This window comes from Balaenoptera ricei, chromosome 18, assembly GCF_028023285.1.
Source record: "Balaenoptera ricei isolate mBalRic1 chromosome 18, mBalRic1.hap2, whole genome shotgun sequence".
Taxonomy (NCBI): Eukaryota; Metazoa; Chordata; class Mammalia; order Artiodactyla; family Balaenopteridae; genus Balaenoptera; species Balaenoptera ricei.
Genome location: NC_082656.1, coordinates 6,202,764 through 6,224,226, shown reverse-complemented (window position 1 = coordinate 6,224,226; position 21,463 = coordinate 6,202,764). Strand labels below are relative to the sequence as shown.

The 21,463-nt window shown below is 43.9% G+C and overlaps 1 protein-coding gene and 1 pseudogene across 9 annotated transcripts in view; one reads left to right on the top strand and one right to left on the bottom strand.

The window, feature by feature from the left end:
* MTUS2 (microtubule associated scaffold protein 2) overlaps positions 1 to 20,707 on the bottom strand; it is a 531,311-nt gene extending 510,604 nt beyond the window's left edge. For 8 of the 9 annotated variants that reach the window (XR_009498826.1, XR_009498824.1, XR_009498825.1 and 5 more), the window contains exon 1: positions 7,537 to 7,792. The gene's annotated coding sequence lies outside the window, so the exon portion shown is untranslated. Of the gene's footprint in view, positions 1 to 7,536; positions 7,793 to 20,586 lie in introns of those variants that run through there. The other variant, XM_059903311.1, reaches the window with a different exon arrangement.
* Positions 20,630 to 21,055, top strand: LOC132352719 (bolA-like protein 2; annotated as a pseudogene).
* The last annotated feature ends 408 nt before the right edge of the window (positions 21,056 to 21,463 follow it).

Genomic DNA, 21,463 nt, shown 5'->3' with positions numbered 1-21,463 from the left:
ATAGATTTTTAGTACCCCCTTAAATTTTGTGCTTGAGGCAACTGCCTGACAAGTATCCTTCTAGTCCCAACCTTGGAGATGGGTGATTTTCAGATCATATATCTCCTTTCTTTTTTTCATGCTCCAAACTGAGATATTAGTTCTACCTCACATTTATATTCCATTACCATATCTTGGGTTGTCATCAAAATGATAATTCTAAAATCTAGCAGAAAAAGTTCAGTATGAAGTTTGGGGGTAGAGCACAAAGCAGTTACTTATATTAGACTAACCTCTTAAAACTGCTAATAGAAGCAAATTAGCTTTCTCAGTATTAAACTCATTACTAGCTACCAGTTAAACTAATATAAATTTTTTTATTACTTGCTAGAGTCTTTAGGAAATTAAATGTAATTTTTGGCATGTCTGCCATACATACTTCCTAAAATATTATGTAACACTAATACAAAATGCATCAAGCTTAGAAATATTCACTTCAATCAAAATTATTCTCTTGCATGATTTCAGTTCTCAAATTGGCTTCCCCTGAAAATAAACTGATAGAAATATAAGAATTAGGTACAAAAATATGTTTGGCTTAATATGTGGCAACATTTCCAACCTGAGAAGACAATTATTTGTGTGTAAAGAAAGACTGCCTGTCTTCAGAAGCTATTTTGAGTAATTTCAAACAGCCTAGTACAAAGATAATTAATTCTGGATGATTTGAGATTACTCCTCTTATACTGTCATTTAACAGAGATAGTGCTCATATTAAGTTTTTAGGTTAGTCCTTTGCAGTAAGTCTAGTCAAGTGTGAAAATTTAACTTCCCTATTAAGTGTTCATTATTTGCTTCTGCTGTTTTATTGCCATTTCTTGTAATACACGGCTCTATATTCCACAATACTTTTGAAAAGCGTTTAAAATCGCTATATCAATATTAGCCTGTGTCTGGACAAATTTATTTGTCTGATTACAGTCTTTATAGAAGCTAATACACTATGTTGGCTTTCCATTTCTGCGGGTGAGTCAAAGTTCCCAAAGTCAGCATCAACCTGTCATTAATACTGGCTTAGCCCCCATCACATACACTGCTGGCTCACCTTTAATGACTATGCATACACACTGCTTTGTTTTTCTAAGGGAACTGAACCTACTGGTGCAATGGGTCTGTAGGTGCACACAGAGTGGCAAGACTAATAAGGAGAAGTCTTGAAGGGTCATACAACCTACCCCCTACAGCAGCTGTCCCAACCTTTTTGGCACCAGGGACCAGTTTTGTGGAGGACAGTTTTTCCACGGATGGGGAGGGGCAGGTAGGGGGTGGTTCAGGCGGTAATGCAAGCGATGGGGAGCGGGAGATGAAGCTTCACTTGCTCGCCCGCCACTCACCTCCTGCCGTGCAGCTGGTTCCTAACAGGCCTCGGACTGCTGGGGACCCCTGCCCTACAGGACAGGGAAAGTACATCTACCTGAAGGACAATACTCAATCTTATGTTAAAAAAAAATCACTCAACAGATTGAGTTAACAATCTCTTCTCCTTCTATCTAGTCTAAACTCTGGTAATAAAACATGAAATAGAAATAGAAATAAGAAAAGAAACAAAAATAATCATCACCTACAGATGATATGACTGTCTACCTAGAAAATTCAAGAAAAATAACCAAAAAGAGGTTAGAATTGATAAGAGCTTGAAAAGTGCCCAGTTACACGATTATATCTTAAAATCAACAGCTTTCTAAATATAAATTACTGGTTATATATATGCTACAATCTGAATGTTTGAGTCCCCCCAAAATTCATGTGTTGAAAACCTAATGCCCAAGGTGATGGTATTAGGATGTGGGGCCTTTGGGAGGTGACTGGGTCATGAGGGCAGAACCCTCATGAATGAGATTAGTACCTTAATAAACGGAGCCCCAGAGAGCTTCTTGCTTGCCCCTTCCACCAAGTGAGGACAGAGCAAAAAGGTGCCATCTGTGAACCAAAAAGCAGGCCCTTACCAAATCTGCTGGCAACATGATCCTGGACTTCCCAGCCTCCAGAACAGTGAGAATAAATATCTGTTGTTTATAAGCCACCAGTCTGATGTATATTGTTTTTTTGTTTTGTTTTGTTTTTTGTTTTGTTTTGTTTTTGATGTATATTGTTATAGCAGCCCAAAAGCGCTAAGACAATGTAATATGACCACTATGCATAATATATATAACCGACTGATTATATAACAATAGCCAATTAGAAGAGGGCTCATTCACAAAAGTTAAAGAAGAGTATAACATACCCAGGAATAACCTTAAATCCCCCATTTTCCAAACATGGTAGGGCATGTGAAAAGAAGCCTGCAAAGAGAGAAACCACACAAAGCAATGACAGGCACAGAGAAGAGGCAAGGACACCAATCTCCTATGTATGCCACCTTCCTAATGCCACCTGCCAATCTCCTACGTATGCCACCTTCCTATGCCACCTGCCAATCTCCTAAGTATGCCACCTTCCTAATGCCACCTGCCAATCTCCTACACATGCCACATTCCTAATGCCACATGCAATATCCTATACACGCCACCCTCCTAATGCCACCTGCTTTTGTGCTCATTCAGGCTGCTGTTATGCGCCAACCTGCTGGCAAACGACCCAGAGAATCGTAACCTATAAGAAAGATTTCTTTGTCTGTGTCAGGGATAGAAATGGTTATAGGCCAATAGCTTGACAAGGTAAACAGCTATGTGTCCTGCCCCCAGCCCGTCCCCCATGCACCCCGGAAGGCTATGCCTTTCTCCAGCAGACAGCTCCTGGCTGCTGCTCCCCACTGGCCTCTCACCTTTTCCACTGAGGGATCCGTGACCACCTGCTACCAGGTCCGCACATGTGCTTTCTGGTTAGTACACGTAGGGCAGCCATCCAGGCACAGAGGAGCCTCGTCAGCCAATGAGCAAACTCCCCTCCCCAAACCCCAACCAACCCAAACACCTTTAGGCCACGGGGTTCTCGCTGGCTCAGTCTCACGCCAGGAGTTGCTCTAGGTTCCTGACATCTTGATATTCCCCAAGAAAGAGTAGGGTGGTTCCCACTGCTGGCATCCTTTATTCACCACAGTTCTATCTGTTCCTAGGGGACGACAGGGAATCCGGGCTGAAATAAGGCTTTCCTGTTGGCCCCTTTCCTACAGCAAGCCAGTGGGAACCATCCACGGAGACACCCAACCTTCCCCCCTACTCCTGGTTTATGTAATGGTCTGGACTGGATTCCAGTTGCCCTGAGAGGCCCTCAGCTGTACCTGATCCCAAACCAACACACCACCTAAAGCCCAAGAGTAACACCATCACTCGCTGACACAGCCTCACGTCGCTGGAGAGGAGGGTCCCAGGGCAGGTCCAAGAAGCCACCGCAGGAGAATTGGGAGGGGTGGGCTGCTGCTTCAGGGAAGCACTGGCCGCAAGCCTGCCTGCTGCACCGGCCCCCCTCCACCCGCTGCTCCTCACAAGCGCCAGCCCAGCTCCGGCCTCCGAGGGCTCTGCACCGGCCCCCTCTGCACCGGCCGTGCCCCAGCGAGGGCAACACTCTGCCCGGACATCCACACGGCTCCCTCCTCCTCTCCTTCGGGGCCCTACTCAGCATCCACTCTCAGGGAGGCCTTCGCTGACCTACGTGTCCCAGCAACACTCACTCCCCACCCTACGCTCCTTCTCCTCCTTCTCTGATTTCCTGTTCTCCATAGCGCTCTCCCGACCTGATACGGTACACATTTTACATAAGTTTGTCCATGACACTGTAAGCTCCTCTGGGGCACAGTTTTTGTCTGTTGTGTTCACTGCTCTAAAATACCTAATGTCTAGAACAGCGCTTGGCACAAACAGACACTGAAAAGTTTCCGCTGGATGTTATTAAAGAAAAACAAAGCTAGATGCTAGTTAAAGGCAGTAAAGACAGAATTTATTCAGTATATACTGCAAGAGGGAAAAGAGACTTCAGTATAAAACTCGGCTCAACTTCAATCCACGAGGAGGCAGCCAGGTGTTTTAAAGGAAGAACAAAAGAGCACAGACAGGGCTAAGGCAGAGTCACAGAAGTGGGCAATTACCAAAAGCAGGTAGTGATTGGTCATCCTCAACGATGTTGTGTGTCAGTTTGTCCTAGTCTCCTAGAGACGGGAGACACAGGCCCTATCCTTCCTGATTACATGTCAAAGGAACGGCTTTCAGGTCCTTGAGAAGGATACTCCTGGGTGGTAGGAGATACGTATACATCTCAAAGGAACAGAGAATGCATCGTAATTGTACTGTTTTTCTACTAAATGCTGAATAAAAGGGAAATCGGGCCCCTCCTCAGGTGTTGGCTGGAACAAAGGGTAAATCCTTTTGGCTGACTTGAGCTTTTCCAAACAGAAACTCAAGGGGGGGACGGGTCATCCCAGGGGCGTGACCTCAGGGGGCTGGAAGCCAAGTTAGAGTTTTCTCAAGTCTCCTGGGGGGCCGGGGGACAACACTACACGGACAGGATTGTGTTAAAAGCTGCAGTTCCTGTAGGCCAAGGTTGAGGCCTAGTCAAGAGGAGGGCTCAGAGGAGTCTGACTAAAGTTTGGTCAAGGGGAGTGACTTTGTAAATGGGTGGGTGGGTGGGTAGGTGGGTGGATAGATGGATAGGTGGGTGGGTGGAGGGTGTATAAGGACCGGTGGGAAAGGGGTCAAGATGGTAAGATCTGAAGCATCCAAATTCAGATATGAAGTAGAAATTGCTTCAGAGAAAAAGGGAAAATCCTCCACTCTTTTCAATAACCCCCTCTCCAACATTCCTGCGGCAGACATAATACGACTCCCATTTACCCATAAAACTGCTAACGGGAACAAGTCAATAGTTTATCCTAGCCCTTCCCAGCCTGCACTTGTTTCCTGCAAGATATTTTCCAGGCCTGAGTTTGCTCCCTGTTTAGAATTCATATTGAAGACAGATCCTAAGGAGTTTACAGGAAGGTCTCCTATGGAGCTGATACTATCTGTTCCTATTAACTTTTTATTAATGAAGCATCTTTTGGTAGTTCATTTCTTTCTCCCTTTCCCCTCGGCAGCGGTCTCTGAGATGTGGAAGGGCTTTAACCCACTTTCCTCCCTTCCCCGCCCCCCGTCTCAGCTTCTCTCTGCCTCCGGCTCGGCTCGGATGCAAAAAAGTCCCGGTTTGTGTGAGATCACAAGGCACAGCTGATTCACCAGGTAACCACCTGAGCCCTGGGTAATAGCAGTTTGCATTTTCTCAGCAGCTCAACTACAATATTGGCCAGATTTCTTTTTTTGTCTTTTCATGAGACTACAGACGTTAAAATAAGAAAAAGCATTTTTCAAAGTTAACATTTGAACATAATCAGGAGACAGCAGATTCAGGGTTTATGGAGCCTTACATTTTTATGACGGGACGCGGGAGGGGGCAGAGAGTGTCCTCCTTATTTTAAAAAAATCCAAAATTACAAATACAAACTTCTGTGACCATGTGAGCACATTGCTAGTGGCCCTCCCAGGGGCTTGGACGAAGCCGGAGTGAGGGGCCCTGAAGCTTAAGATTCATTAGCTTCCCAGTCAATGCGCCTCTGCTGGGAGATACAAAAGACTAGAGAGGTTTATACCGCAGCATTAAAATCTCTAGAAAACCGCTAAGCATAACAGTCTTCTCTTACATCAATCCTCTAGACGCTATTCTTATCTCTCTTCCACAAACCTCCGTCCCTGCTGTTCCCTCTAATTTGGCCACAGCAATTCATTATAAAAGCGCATGTGCTGGGCTGGGGCTGTGCATCCGTCCCCTGTTTTGGCTTTAACAATCCAGTACTGTGTCAATTATGTAATAGCCAAAACAGAGAGTTGAACGCAATAGTCGTAGCACTTACGTAAGCCTTCACAAACCATCCCTAAGATCTGCCCCCAGATTTGGGTATTTGGAATTACATGAAGTAGACAGAAAACACTGATTCAGCAGCCACGTCTATTTCCGACCTTAAAGACAATAAAAGCTGTTTTGCACTTAATTTGCTAGTCTATATTAACATAATGAGTTTTGAATTTGATGGAGCAAACAATCTTTAATAAGACATGATTGTCTTTTCACGTAAACAAAAAGGAATATCCTGACACCGCTACTCAACTTCACTGTTACCTGTGCACAAAGAAATGTCCCACTCAGGACTCTGTGACATAGTCTACATGGAATCATGGGTCCCCAATAAACATCAACTATTCCCTGCAGGTTTTAAAAAAATTGAGAAAGATATACAAAATACAAAAGTGTACATGCTATAATTCTTCAACACATCTTCTTTTCAATACCATTCTCTCTCCATATTTCTAACCACTTATTTTTTACTTTCCTTAAACCACTGGAGCCACACCTTAGGCTACAAAGTGACAAATTGAAAAAAACAATGCTATCCTATGGGTCTCACCCCTGGCTACACATTAGAATCACAAGGGAGTTTTTTAACATTACAAATGTCACAGCATCACCAAAAACCAATTGGAACAGATTCCTGAGATGTGGGACACGAGAGGAGGTGCCCAGACCTCAGTATATCTGATATTTCTACTTCTGTCTTGTTCTTCTCTGAAAAAAAACCCATAAATACAAGTAGAGATATTAAAGGTTATTTAAATCTTTAATAATTGGCAGTTCATAATTACAAAGTTTCCATCAGCTATAAGAAATAAAATCATTCACTAGTTTAAAACCCATAAAGGATATCTGTGGGATCTTTTTTATTACTATCAATAAGTAGTCAAAGAATTTTCACCAAGTTTCTTAACAGCCCTTACAAAACTTACTCTGTTTTTTTAATGTTTTACAATTGTACCTAATGAGGTCAAAGAAACGGCCCTATATCATCTTAAAGGGTGTCTCCAGCTAAGACCGTGCTTATCTTCCAGTAAAGTTTTGGTTTAAAGCAGAAATTATGGCTCTGACTTATCTTCACCCTCTCTTCTTAGGTGCTCTGGTAATCCCTTTTATAACTTTAACAATGAGCAAATATTTTTTAAAAGCACTTATATAACACAGAGTACAGGCGCCTTTGGTATCCTGCCAAGAGTACTTCTTTCCGTGTTTGTATTTAAAATAGAATGGTAGTAACATCACTTATGTGCCTGAAATTCCTTCTGTGCACAGGCTCAGAATGAAAAAATGGATGTAGCAAACCGCTTCACTGCTTTACCATTATAAAGCTCAAAGGAAATAACACATTCGTACTAAATTAAGATGAAGACACAGAACAAATTATCCAAAGCCGGGGGTGTGGGGCGGGGAGGGATTCGGTTGAACTCACCTACCAGCCCTTCTAAAACAGAGAATGTTTAACCTGGCAGCACGCGAAGGTGCCGAATGAGCTGCAATACCTCAGCGCGAGCAGGTGATGCAGGCAGGCGAGAACGAGGGCTGTGAAGACCGAGAAGCCAAAATAAACACTGCGCTGCCCGAAGCCCCCGCGGCAATCACTCCCCGACTCCGCGCGGGTTCCCAGAACGCCGGCAGCGGAGCCCAGCCCGCCCCTGTGCACAACTGAGAAGAGGATTCGCTCACCTGGGTGGGAAAGAGCCAAGGAAGATGTCCAAGAAGCCAGCACTGCCCTTCAACAGACTCTCATCCCGGACCGGCTTCCCACACGCCTCCTCCGCCTCCTCCGCCTCCAGCTCGAGTTTTCTATTTGGCCACAGGTCTGGCTCCTCCGAGGAGGTCCGCAAAGCGGGGGCGACAAACTTGCCGGGAGAAGCCGGCAGAGGTGGCGCAGGCGGAGGGGGCAGGGACGCCCCCGCGCGCGGAGCCGGCTCCCCAGCCGGGTCCCCGCCGCCCGCCCACGCCCGCTCGCGCCCCGCGCTCACCTCGCGCCGGCACCGCCCAGGCCGCCGCCCCCGCTCCGAGCGCGCGGCGGCCGCGGTGCCGACGGCCGGGGACCCGCCGACCGGACGCCGAGGCGCCCCCCGGCCGCAGCTGCCGCCCCTCCGGCCGCCTCGCCCGGACAAAGAGAAGCGGCGGCACGAGCGGCGGCGAAGCCCGGGCCTCCGAGAGCGCCGCGCAGCCCGCGCGCCTCGCCGGCGAGGTGCGGGCGGCGCTGACAGCGGCCGGGCGGCGAGCGGGCCCGCGCGGGAGGGCGGCGCGGGGCGGAGAGGCGCGCACCCTCTCCCGGCCTCCCCGAGACGCACACGCCGGGACCCGAGCCCCGCGCCCCGCAGCCGTGCCGGAGAGCCGCAGCGCCCTCTGCCGGCCGCGGGGCCGCCGTGCGCGCGCCGTCCCGCTCCGGCTCCGGCGGTGGGATTCCTGGTGCACGAGGAGCCCAAAGATGACCTGTGGAAAGGTTTGCGGAAAAGGCAGACGTTTCTTTCTAGAACCAGGTTTATTTCTGTGTTTAATAAGCACCAAATGTGCCTAACACCGGTCGAGGGGTTCTAGAGGACCTCTTAGGAATAAGTATATTAATTTATGTCTCAAAGAAGTGCTCCCGGCTTCCTTAAGCAGTGCACGTGGAAGGTAAGCGAGATCAGAAAACTTCCGCTGCCTCCGATTCAAATGTCAATGGAATAAGCTTTTGCCGTTATAAAAATGAAATGTGGGTGCTGGTCCTCGCACTATTTAGGTGGGTTTTTTTTAAGGGCGGTGGGGAGGTTTGTTTCCAAAGTACCATGTTAAGCAATATTTTACAGCAGTTAATTTTTGAAACATTGCTGGACTACTTAGTGAAGGGAAATCACACCACTGTCTTTTAAAAATATTCTAACAGCTCTCCCTTCTCCTCTGGAAGAATCTAGGGCAGATTTCAAGCTTTTCCTGTCACTTTCAGCTGTTAATAAACAGTCTGATCCTCTGGTATTAAAAAGTCCAGTCCAATCCAAGTCAAAACTTCCGCCTCATTCCACCTAAGCCTACCCCACTCCCCTCTCGCCACCCAGCAGCTCCCAGCAGGACCCAAGCTCAGAGGCCTGCATGGGGAAGGGAGAGGCCTTTTCCTGCCTTGTTCTACATCCCGGGCTAACTCTGTGCAGACTGGCTCATCCAGAATGGCACGGTGCGGAGCCTGCCCACCTGGTCCTGGCTTCCGAGTCAGCTTCTCCACTGGTGGTGCATCTCTGCAGGGGTCACGTGCCCAGGCAGGCAGACCCAGGCGCCTTCCGCCCTGTCTATCCAGGTCACGGCCACAGCAGCAGGCCCTCCTCATTCCCCAGTCACAGGTAGCTAGCTCTGACCAGCCTCGCTCTTCAAAGCTTGTCTCGTAGGAGTTAGGAGTCCCTGGGTGCATGTATGTCCCCAAACTCCGGGTGATCCATGCCAAGCTCTCCAAGTAGTTCTCCAGAAGCCTTTCTTTGGATGAAGGGGCTGGTCCTGCCCCCTCTCCCTCACAGCACCCTGTAATTCTTGCTACCAGCCTCCTCCCTGATCACTCCTCTGCCTAAACCCTTACTCATCAAATCCTACAAAGATGGCCCAATGCCTCTATTTAAAAGGTGAAGACTCCTCTCTCTGTGGTGGCCATGACGTGTTCTTCTCAAATCTCGAGAGGATAACTGATGGCCTCCAGCCGTCACATCTTTGGATCCACCACGGTGCTCACACCCAGGTCACACATCCCCTCAGCTGTTCCCTGCCCATGGCTGAGCACGGTGGCAGCACTGGGGCTGGGCCATTTCGCAGGACCCATTTACTGGGCAGCCTTTGTTCTGAAACTTCCCATTGTCCTGACAAGACCTTCTCAGAACTGGCCCCAGTCTGTAAATGTGCAATATCTGGTCATTTTTATTCAATCTGACAACATCCATCTTTTCATCTGTAAATATACCTCATTTAATTACTTAATAATTATTATGTAATTATATCCATTATTTGTATAATTGAACCTACTTCTGCCATATAATTGTGAGCTTTCTACTGGTCCTGCTTTTTTTTGGATCTTTTCTGCCTCCCTTAGATGACTGAGGGAAAATTTCCATTGTTTTCTATTTCCTGTTACAGAAATTATACATTCTGTATTTTCTTCCAGTAATTATTCTTAAACTTCTAACATGTATAGGTAACTGGAAAGTCTAATTTTTTATATCTCTGTGCTTCTCCTGAACAATAAAGGACTTTTGAGCACTTAAACTTCAATTGTCCCCTGCCCATCTTACATGACATCATGCAAAATTTTATTTGATTTTTTTCCTCTGCAAATTAGACAGTGTTATTATTATTTTATAGTCAATGTTTGCTTACCATTCCTTCTTGCATCTCAGATCTTCCTTCTGGAATCAATATCCTTCTTTCTGGAATACATCATCAAAAATTCCTTTGTGAATGCTTTTTGGTGATAAACACTCTCCAGTTTGGTTTCCTAAAGATGTCCTGATTTCATTTCCATCTTTGCACGATAGTTACCCAGGTCTACAGTTCTAGGTTAACAATTACGTTCTCTTTGGGCTTCTGTCGCTGCTGCTGTGACGTCAGCTGCCAGTTTTAGTTGTTACCCCTTCAGGAGCGACCCATCTCCTCTGTCTGCTTTTACCATCTTCTCACCGTCTCTGTTGTTTTGCAGTTTGCTTCTCTATGTCTAGGTGTGGATTTCATTTTACTTCTCTTTTTTGTGGTTTATTGTGCTTCCTGCATCTAAGAATTCTTGTCTTTTACCAGTTTTAGAAAATTCTCCAGCACTATCTTCTAATATTGATTTCCCCCATTCTATCCTTCTGAATTCCAATCAAATGCATATTATACTTTCTTATTCTATCCTATGTGTCTCAGTGTGTTTTGCTTATTTTCCATTTCTTATTCTCTTTGGTTCTCTCTCTCTCTGTCTCTCTCTCTCTCTCTGTCTCTCGCTCTCCTGCCAGGTCTTTTTGAAGGACCTTTTATGGAATGCATCTCAGAAATGTCCTTCGGAGATGAAAGGGAGAATCTCTTTATCCACTAACTTCCATTTCCTATTGGTCAATGGTGGTGCCATAAGTCGTAACTCACCTACCCTTCCAGAACATGCAGGTGTGAGCGATGAGGAGTTCCCACAGGTACTCCATGCTATGACATCAGATGTTTCTTCAGGGAAGAGAACAAGAGATCCCCAGGACAGACTCAAAGTGAGGTTCTGTCTAGTTCTACTGAAGAGAAGCTGGTCTAAGCCTCTTGAAATTGGTTGCTGCAGCAGCGGCTGGAGCAAATGGTGGGATCAGGGGCATTTACAGAGGTCCACAAGCAGTGGCCAGCACAGATACTGACTGCATGTTTTACTGCAGTTTTAAGTGTCTGAGTCAGAAGTTACTGTTTTCTTAGAACGACCAGTCCTCCCATATATCTGGAAAGAGAACAATCACACTGGTCTCTGTGCACGTGCCTGTGGAGTGGCCTGGAGAAATCTCACGATATGAAGAGAAAAGCACCGAGTGTGTCAGAAATCAGAAGGTATGACGTTGGCCGTGTAATCTAAGCAGCTCACTGAGCTTCTGTGAGCCCTGGTTTCTCCATCTATAAGGGGGGATAATAACAAATGCATTACTTACCTTATAGGACAGGAATCAAAGTGGTAACAAATATAAAAGCATTCTATAAGCTGCAAAATGCCCTAACAATATAATTTATGATAATTGTAAACATTAAGGCTTATTTTGGTGTCCTGGCTACTCTCTGCACCCCAGGCCCCAAGCCAAAACTATACCAAGTTCTGGGCTTTTGGTAAGAAAAAAATTGATGTGAGATAAATGCTTGAGAGAAGGAAAGAAAACAATAAAGCAGCTATGATGGCAGTTTTTAAAATGAAGCAGATATGTTGCAGTGGTATGCTTTGTCACCTAAAATGTAACTAGGGGCAGGGATGTGGAAAAACTGGACCCTTGTGCACTATTGGTGGGGATGTAAAATGGGGCAGCTGCTATAGAAAACATATGGCAGTTCCTCAAAAAAACAATAGAATTACAATATGATTTAGCAACTGTACTTCTAGATATATACCCAAAGAATTGAAAACAGAGACTCAAAGAGATATCTGTACACCCCTGTTCATAGGAACAGTATTCACAATAGCAAAAAGGTGGCAACAACCCAAGTATCCACTGACAGATAAATGGATAAACAAAGTGTGGTATGTACACATAATGGTATGTTATTCAGCTTTAAAAAGAAAGGAAATTCTGATATATGTAACAACATGGATACACACTACTATATGTAAAATAGATGATCAACAAGGACCTACTGTTAGAGCACAGGGAACTCTACCCAATATTCTGTAATAACCTAGATGTGAAAAGTATCTGAAAAAGAATATATATATATAACTGAATCACTTTGCTGAACACCTGAGACTAACACAACATTGTTAATCAACTATACTCCAAAGTAAAATAAAAATTAAATTTAAAAAAATGCAACAACATGGATGAACCCTGAGGACAATATGCTAAGTGAAATAAGCCAGACACAAAAGGACAAATATTATAAGAGTCCATTTACATGAGGTACCTAGAGCAGTCAAATTCATCAAGACAGAAAGTAGAGTGGTGGTTGGGATTTCCCTGGTGGCGCAGTGGTTAAGAATCTGCCTGCCAGGGCAGGGGACACGGGTTTGAGCCCTGGTCCGGGAAGATCCCACATGCCGCGGAGCAACTAAGCCCGTGCGCCACAACTACTGAGCCTGCACTCTAGAGCCCGCAAGCCACAACTACTGAGCCCACGTGCCACAACTACTGAAGCCCACGCGCCTAGAGCCCATGCCCCACAACAAGAGAAGCCACCGCAGTGAGAAGCCAGCGCACAGCAACGAAAAGTAGCCCCCGCTCGCCACAACTAGAGAAAGCCCGCGCGCAGCAACAAAGACCCAATGCAGCCAAAATAAATAAATAAAATAAATTAATTAAAAAAAAAAAAAGGAAGTAGAATGGTGGTTGCCAGGGGCTGGAGGAGAGGGGGTGAGAAGTTATTGTTTAATGGGGACAGAGTTTCAGTTTTGCAAGATGGAAAGAGCTCTGGAGACAGATGGTGGTGACGGCTGCACAATGGTGGGAATATATGCCTCGGAACTGTACACTTAAAATGGTTAAGATGGCACATTTTATGTTATGTATATTTTACCACAATTTTTAGCACATGTAACCAACAATCAAAATAATATAGGAAGCAAAGGATGGTTTTCATAACAACTACAGCCTCTGCCTCAAGGATCAGTGGGATCCTCCCTGCCTCCTTCCCGGGCCAGGTGACCCAAGACTGCCAGGCTCTGGGGCCTGTCCTGTGTAAGGCTCGGGTGGCGCGTGTGGACGTCCCCCATCCAGTGACGGGGAGCCACACCTCCCCAGTCTGAACACTGCCCGGCTTCCAGGCGAGCGGACCACACGAAGCCCGAAAGCATGTTTCTCCTAAGCCCTGGGCCCCGCACAGGAGGCTCTGGAATCCCAGCTACTCCTCATGCCTCTACTGCGGCTCTGGGCCCACCAACCTGGCTTCGGGGAGAGCGGAAAGCCTTTCACCCAGAGCAGGGAAAGCAGAGCTGGAAGACGAGAGGACCAAAGGCAGACTTCTCAGGCTTCTGACGGTGTCGCTGGGAGCTGGACTTAACTGTCCGTCTTTCCTTCCTCAACATGTTCATTGAACACCGGTTTCAGCTATTAAATACTGTCAGCACCACCTCCAATGTAGATTACACGGTTGGTTCCTGTTCTTGAAACCTGGCTCTAATGTCCAAGAGTTTAAAGATCTTTTTTTCTCCTGAAGTTTGATTATGGTTTAGAGTACTGTAGTTAATAGCCTAAAAGACCCTGGCACAAACTGGGTTGACTGGGTTTTGCCTAAAATATGCACACCGTCTTTCCCTGTTTGCCCTGAAGGTCAGTCTTTCCTCCAATTTGAGGCTGCTCAAATGATACAAGTGGTACAAAAATCATAATTTCTGTCCCTAGACCTAAGATAAATTCCCCCAGGCAATTATATTTGACATGGCTGAAACATCGATAGAATAAGAATGGCTGCAATCCTCTTGATGCTACTTGAATTTTAATGCATTATGACTCTCTTGACAATGTGACGTTAGTTTAGGGCTATAACTAAAATACTGCATATTGAAAGACATGTTCTTTGCTTCCCTTTGCTTATTTTGTGTACTTACAGTGAAATAAGCTTCAGTTATTATGGCAAAGCCTATTGAAAAATGTATACATAGATTTTAACACTATAGCCTACAAAGAATCTTTTTCAGGAAATCTGATGCAGTCAAACCAGTTTTCCCAGATTCCCTAATTGTTCCCTAATTGTTATTTTATGCTATAGTGTCTAAAAACCAAATCACAGAAGACGTTGCAAGAGGCTTTTTCTAGGAGAATGGAAATCGCCTAGCATTTTACCTAGGATCTCAGAAAGTCATTTCTCTGGAGAGCAATGAATACTGACCCAAAAAATCAGACATGGTTACAAAATTTGCACAATACTGGTACACAAAGTACTTATATTCCTCCAGGCCGCCCATATCTTGACGAGTTTGCTCCAAGAAAGGTCTTTTCCTCTTTCACCAGGTGTTCATTCCTCCACAGGCGCTTACTGGGCACCTGCTTCACCCCAGCGCAATGTGAGGACCCGGCTGACCCGGTCCCTCCTCTCAGGGAATTTACCTTCTGCATAATGACAGCTGGAGCGAGGACTGCGGAAGAAGTAAATAGGATGATGTGATGGAAACTTGGAGGGGGTGGGTCTCCACTTTGGACATGAGAGTGTCCTCCACTGGTACTGTGTACGCCTGGCTGTGCCTCTGGTTGCAGGGCTCAGAGGGAAGGAAAGTGACAAAGTGCCCAGGTAGGAAAGAACTTCTAACTACATCTTTGTATTCATAACCTTTTTTCTAATTTTAACAACTAATTTTGAGGTTTTTTTTTTTTTTATTTCAGGGGGTTTTTTAGCTTTTATTTTCCCAAAATTGAATTATTGGGTTAGAGAATATTAGCTAATGACTACATATATATATATAACAAATTATATATGTGTGTATGTGTATATATTGTATACAGGTGTTTGTATATACTTATATCAAATATTTGTGTGGCATATATATATATACACATAAATAAACAGAGAGATCCAAATAAAAAGGCTGCACCAATTTATACTCCTATCATGAATGTACAAGAAAAGCTATTTCACATTTCTTTTAATCTCCTTTAAAATGCTTGCAAATTTGATAAATATAAATAGTATCCAAGTTCTTTCCTTTTTCTTTATCATATTTTTAAATATTGGAAAATACAGAAGAATATATGTGACATGTGCATATGTTACAGAACAAAATAACACAGGTGAGCCCATAACTCAGCCAATAACTTGCATCCATCCTGAAGAACTCCTCTATCCTCTTGCCTCTTCCTCACTCCATCCCCAGGAGAACCTGTAACCTGTATTTTATGCCCATTATTCTCTTATCTTTCTTTTAAAATAATTTTATCATATATGTATATTATAACTGAATAATGTTTAGTGAATTTGGTTTTTTAGCCTTATAAAACTGATATCATACCTAATGGGGTTCTGCAACTTGCTAGTTCACTCAACATTATGTTTCTAAGATTCATCTATGTTATGGCACATAATTTAAGTTCATTTGTTTTTCACTGCTATATAATATCCATCATTTTCCTGTTGGGTTGTTTTCAGTTTTTTTTAAAATTATAAATCCATATGAACATCTCATAAAAATCATCTTGTGTATCAAAAAGCATTCAAGATAATGCTAAATATTTTTGCAGTGTGCCCACGGAAACATCAGCTGTACCAATGTACATTTCCACCAGCAATATATACCATTTATCCTCATTCTCTCCAACACTTGACATGGTCAGACTTCTTCGCTGGTGGCAAGCAATTGTTGTGGGTATAAATTAACATCATACTGTGGCCTGACTTGATATTGCCCTGATTACTAATGAAATAGAACATGTCTTCTCATGGTCATGTGCCGTACATATCTCCTCTTCTGTGAAACACCAGTCCACCTCTTCTGCACATTTTTTCATTTCTATTTAGTGATTTATCTTATAGATTTATAGAAGTTCATAGCATATTCTGGATTCTAATTCTTTGTTGATTGTATATATTACAAATATGTTCTCCCAGTGAATGACTTAATTTACATTTACATTACGGTATTTTTTGAAGAAGTCTTAATTTTAAAATAGTCAAGGGACTTCCCTGGTGGCACAGGGCTACAGAGTTATAAGTCTTTATATCAGCTAGAGCAAGTTCATCTACCTTATCCTTCTTGACTCTTTAGAATGAACCTGTCAATTTTAATGAAGGTTCCATTCAGATTTTCTTTGGAATTTGGAGAGAATAAACAACTTCATGATGTTGAGTATTCCTTTCCAACAACATGAATATCATTCCATTTGCTTGGGTGTTCTTTAATGTCCTCCAATAAGACCTTATGATATTCTGCATATAGATCTTGCACATCTTTTGTTAAAAGTATTCCTAGTGTAGCAGGTTGCCAATCGTCTCCAAAACTCCATCCCTTTCTTCCTGGGCACACAGCCACCCAAAGAGATTCTGCTCACCCCAGGAGTGATGGTACAGCCTCCAGGTAGCGCCTACTGACAGAATCACTGCTTTCCCTGGACTCAGCTTTTCCTCACCTTGTGCTGACCACAACACTGATGTGCAAGTGGCCCAGTTCTGATGATTCAGATGAGTACAGTACTCTCGGGAATGACCTAGCAGCAAAGTGAAAGGAACCTAGGTCTCTGGATGACCTGTTGAAGCACAGCTGTCTGCCAGCCTAGACCAACCACACTAGAAACTTCTCTTTTATTTAAGCCATGCTATTCAGGGGTATTCGTTAGGTTGTGCTATCTTTTTTACACACTGTTAGATTCTGTTTAGTAATGTTTTATCTGGAATTTTTATATCTATGCTTAAGAGTGAGATTGAACTGCAGTTTTCCTTTATTCTTGTGTTCTTTCCTTGTTTTGATGCCCTAAAGTGCATTAAGAATATTTCCACTCTTTCCGTCCTCTGGAGGAATTTACATAAGATGAAATAATTTGTTTCTAGAAAATTTAGTTGAACTCATCCGTAAAACCATCTGGATTTCATGTAGTTCTTGTTGGGAAGAATTTTTACTGTGAGTGATTTCATTTTAACACTTTCTTTATAAATAAGTAATGAGTGCTACCTCAATGCAGTTTTAATTTCCGTTTTATATTACTAATAGAGTTGCTCATCTTTCCATATGTCTATTAATTGTGGGTTTCCTATTTTGTGGGTTGCCAGTTTATTTCTTTTTCCCATTGTGATCATTTAGATTAATTCAGCTTCCGCTCCCAGTGTGGATGGAGTACCATTCTCCACCCCAATGATGTTGGGCTTGGCCATATGACTTGCTTTGGCCAATAGAACAACAGCAGACATGACACAAGCAAAAGGCTTTAATTATGCTTGCTCAGACTGGTGTATCTCTTGCACTAGTGCTGTCACCATGACAACCAGCCCTGGGTAATCACTGGCCTTAGACTGATGAGCACACTTGGAACAGACCTGTACCCAAACTGCATCCTGGAGCCAAGCCCAGCAAACTTGGAGCCTGAAGAAGCAGAGTCACCCAGCTCAGTACAATCTAAGTCAGCCAAATAGCAGGCTTGTGTGAGAATAAATGCTGTTGTTAAAAGCCAGTGAGTTTTAAGGGGACTTGTTATGCAGTAATATTGTAATAATAGCTGACTAACACATCTATTTATCTATCAGGGTGTTAGAGAATTTCTTATCATTTTTTGTAATTATTAGCTTATATAATTTTAATATATAACTTAAATTAATATTCACATAATTTATATAATTATTAGTTTATTGCTGTAACTATCCCCCCCACACTAGAGTTTGTCTTGTATTTTGATGGTGTTTCTTAATTTTACACATAGGGAAATTTTACTCATTTTTAGTTAAGTTTGTACATTTTTTTTCCCCTGTTGCTCTTCTACTCCTTTTGAAACTAAACAGTCTTTCCCAATTCTGAGATTTAATAAATAATCAATTCCATTTTCTGTTTTACAAAACTTTAAAAGTGTGTAATTCTCTAATCTATCTGGAATAAGAGAGGTGTATTAATCATTCCTAGATCCTCTTATTTTTTTTCCTGAGTTCAGTGTGATATATCTGGGACCCCTAAAAATTAATCCCAATTCTAACTGGAAAAATGTTTAAATTGAAAACTCATTAAGATTATATAATAGTCACCCTTTTAGCTAACAGCTTTGTTTTTGCTTTAAATTTTTAATTAAATTGGCATACCAATTTAACTATCCCAATTACTTTGTGTTTAACCAAGCTGAAATTACACTTTCATTTGCTGTCCAATTCCTCTAGAGAATTCAAATTCACCACAATCTTCTAGTAACCCACAGCTTGTACCTTATTAACCAAAATAATTCAATTACTCCCAAAATTTTTTACTATTCCTAGATTATCTTACAATCCTCTTATCTGTACAAGTTGAAATTGAAGGAGGCATATTGCACTGTTAGAAGGACTAGAAAAACGCTGTGTGAATAGCATCACTGTATTGAAGGTATCCTGCTGTGAGTGAAGGTGTGTCCCTCGGTGGAGCCTTCCCGGATTCTCTAAGGGGAATTTGCTGCTGTTCTCCCTGTGGTCCCGTAGCACAGTGTGTATGGGACTTGCATTGCAACGTACTTTTGTTTACATGTTTGTTCACCCCATTTGACTGTGAGTCCCCCATTGGCAGTTACTCATTTCTAGTTGTCTAGCACCCATCTTGGTACTTGGCTCATAGAAGATGCTCAGTACCTACTGGTTGATTGATCAGCTGATTGGAAAGTTGCACTGGGTGATAGTAAAGTGATGGTGGGCAGCCTATTTGGGTAGCTTCCTTTCTCTTTCCTTTCTGTGAGACCACGACCAATACATAATTCATTTAAACTCTTATACCAGGTCATTCTTTTATATCTCCCACTCTAGGTAGTTATTGGAGTGCCCAAACACCACACAGGAGATAGGAAAGTGGGGATTAAAAAATTCTCCCCAGTTTCTATAACTAAGTTATTCTAGCACCATGATATACTGGAAGGAGCACTGAACTAGGGGTGGGGAGACTTAGGGTCCAAGTCCAGCTCTTCCCCTTAATACCCAGCTTAGAACAGGTCACTTCATTCCCCGGGGCTGCAATTTTCCCATCTGCAAACTGAAATGTGCCACTGCATTGCACAATCTGTTAGGTCCTTAGGACTTTAGCTCTGTACAGAACTACTCAGGATGAGAGTCATTCATCAGACAGCCACACTGCATAGTGGAAGGACATGGGGCTTTGGAGTCAGGTGGTTGGGGCATTGTATCCAAACTGTCAGTTACTAGATTAACAACCTTGGGCAAGTTATTTAGCTTCACTGAGGCTCAGTTTTCTGTGGGACGTATAATACCTCTCTTGCAAAGCTGCTGTGAAATTTAAATGAGATGAGGCAGATGAAGCCTGTGGCACCGCGCTTAGACTGCAGTAGAGTCTAGACAGGAACCTCAGTTGTGTTCGTCACACCCCTGTCCTTGCACACAGAGGAGGCTCATCTTTCACCTTTCACTGATGCTCACATACACTACGCACACACACACACACACACGGTGGAATAGTTAAAGACAGCAGAAGTCCAATTTTAATGACTTTTTTCCCATGGTTCTGGTACCATCATTGCCAAAAAGAGAGGCTATCTTACAGGCAGTGATTTAATGGTTAAATGTTAAATTCTTGATGTCTTACAATCATTAAATAAATATTCCCTAGGTAATTCCCCCTATGTCCGATAAAATGAAAAATCACCAGATATATGGAACTTGGAAACTGGAGTTATTAGGTTCTTTAAATCCTGGACAAAGATACCATTAAAGTGTGGGGCCCTTCCAATAACTTTTTAATTATAAAGAATATTTCATACACAGTAAGCAATATTACAAGATGGCACAATAAAACAGTATTACCAACAGTTCCAAATGTTATGTTTCTGCTGTACTTTACATCTTAGGTCTGGATACTAAGGTTTGTGATTGCTTGTTTTGAAACAAAACCCATCTACCTACAAGGCAATTCACTTTGGAATCGGTTACTCAAAGTTGCAGCAGGCTTCAAAGCCCAGAGGGAGAACACTGATGATTCAACTATCCCCTCAAATTGGGTTTTGAAATTCGTGATTTGGGAGCGCTCTCTTCACTGACTTTGAGGGAGCGCTAACACCTGGTCTGCCCAGCAGAGGGCAACAGGACCCGAGGAAAAGCAGCAAGAGTATCAGCCGGGCTTTCAACTCAGGCTCCCCAGGAGGGGCCACCCAAGGCCAGGGCCAAGGAGGATGACACTCTTCCCGGCCACGAGGAGCACCAGGGCCAGTGTGGAATGGAAAGATGGGTGCCTTGTCCAAAAGCACCTCAAGTCCACTCCCCTGGACTGCTCTTGCCCGGAGACTGTGGGGACGCCCCCCTCCATTCACGCACAGCTCTTTAGATGTCACCTTCTCAAGGAGGCCCTCCCCAGCTAAAACAGCATCCCGTTCCCCCTCTAAGTGGGACCTGACCCTGGAACCAGCTTTATTTTTCCTCCGAGCACTTACCGCCAACACCTGATGTATTATATTAGTCTGCACTTACTAGAATGTCCATGGGAGCAGGAATTTTCTGGAGTTTTCGGTCCATGACTGTATCCCCAGCTTCTGGAACGGTGCCCAGAATGTGTAAACACTGGACTGTTGAAATGAGGATATGTCTTGACAACCACTGATGAGACAAAAGTAAAAACCAAAGAATATCAGTGCGGCAGGGGTCCGAGTTGCAGTTTGTCCCCGCTTGGGGGCCACAGTGGAACTCAGCGCCCAGTACCTCCAGGGAGAAGCTGCAGGGGGACCTGAAGATGGAGCACGTGGAAGTGGGGGACACGACTCCCAGCTGTTGCGTGTCCAGCCTCCGCGTCCTCGTGGTGTCGGCCAAGTTCAAGGGGAAGCCGCTGCTTCAGAGACACCAGCTTGTGAACACGTGCCCAGCAGAAGAGCTCCTGCACGTCCATGCCTTTGAGCAGAAAACCCTGACCCCAGAGCAGTGGGCCCGTGAGCAGCAGAAATAAGGGACCCAGACCTGCACACCTATTAAATTATGGATCAGGGCCAAAAAAAAAAAGAGCAAAATAAAACAAAACAAAACCAAAGAATAACCAGGGCAAGGCCTGCAGCACATACCTGTCAGATCAGCAGATGGGATGGGAAAGACTCTCCCTTTACCTGTATGCAGATTTGCTCTGAAAGCAGAACGCCGACTGTGCATAGAACCATCGTATTTTCCCATCAACCAATCTGTGATACTTTTACAACATCCTTGGAGAGTGACTGCTTCACTCCTTTTACAGGTGAAATAACTAAAGCCCAGAGAAGTACAGAATCTTACACAAGATTCCAAAGTCACACAACTCCCGTGGCAGAGCCAAATCAAGAAGACCACAACTCAAGCAAGATTGACGTTTATCCTCCTGCTCTTT